Genomic DNA, 876 nt, shown 5'->3' on the forward strand with positions numbered 1-876 from the left:
CTCACTTGCATTGGTAGCACTTATATACCCTAAAATATTCAAAATGTGTACTTAAATACCCTATAGTTTAAAAATGCAAACTTGAGGGTATTTAAGTGCAATTTCTTAAAACTTTTTAATATTTAAGTGCTAGTTTAAAAAATTTAGGGTTATCTAAATGCAAGTTTTAAAACTTTAGTGTATATACCATTACTATAAAAAATAAGTGAGAGTATATAAGTGCAACATTGGGGAAATGGGTATTAAATTGCAATTAAGCCCAGACAAATGAAGTTGACTAAATTTGTCAGGAAATAGAGAATGTTGAAAGTAATAAATGTAAAATTCTATCATTCTATCAAATTGGTTTCGTGCTGTAGTTGGTTATCACGTCAGTCTAACACACTGAAGGTCCCCAGTTCAAACCTGGGCGAAGCCATTCTTCTGTTTTCAAAATAAAAAGAATCTCTAACTTGTCATTAATTTTTTTGTCAAAAAAGGAAATAATTTGTCAATTTGTTGAAGGAATCAATAGGCTACATGTCAACTCTCTTTTTTTTTGGTGATATAGGAATTCAACCTCAGACTTTTGTGTTGAACAAATCGATATGCTACATGGTCAACTATTTTTTTTAAATGTGAATCGAATCTAAGGTTTTGGGAGCAAATTTTTTTTTTGAGAAAAAAATAAGGGATATACCCTGTCATTTATATTAAATAAAAAGATATTTATAAAAGAAGGATACGGAATGTATCCATGAATTGGAAGATAGAAAAGTAGTTTCTCAAGACTAGTGATATATTACTTTCTTCTTTTAAACATCCATGAAGGTGAAGAGAGGGTCTTGTCATCATTCACCGTTGACATAGATATAGGAAAGAATCAAAGCCAGTCAT

The 876-nt window shown here is 30.0% G+C and overlaps 1 non-coding gene across 1 annotated transcript; it reads left to right on the top strand.

Annotated features, from left to right (window-relative positions):
- Nucleotides 345-418, top strand: TRNAV-AAC. Its single transcript has one exon. It is a non-coding gene; the product is annotated as a tRNA-Val (tRNA).

The sequence above is a fragment of the Asparagus officinalis genome, chromosome 9, assembly GCF_001876935.1.
Source record: "Asparagus officinalis chromosome 9, Aspof.V1, whole genome shotgun sequence".
NCBI classification, from domain to species: domain Eukaryota; kingdom Viridiplantae; phylum Streptophyta; class Magnoliopsida; order Asparagales; family Asparagaceae; genus Asparagus; species Asparagus officinalis.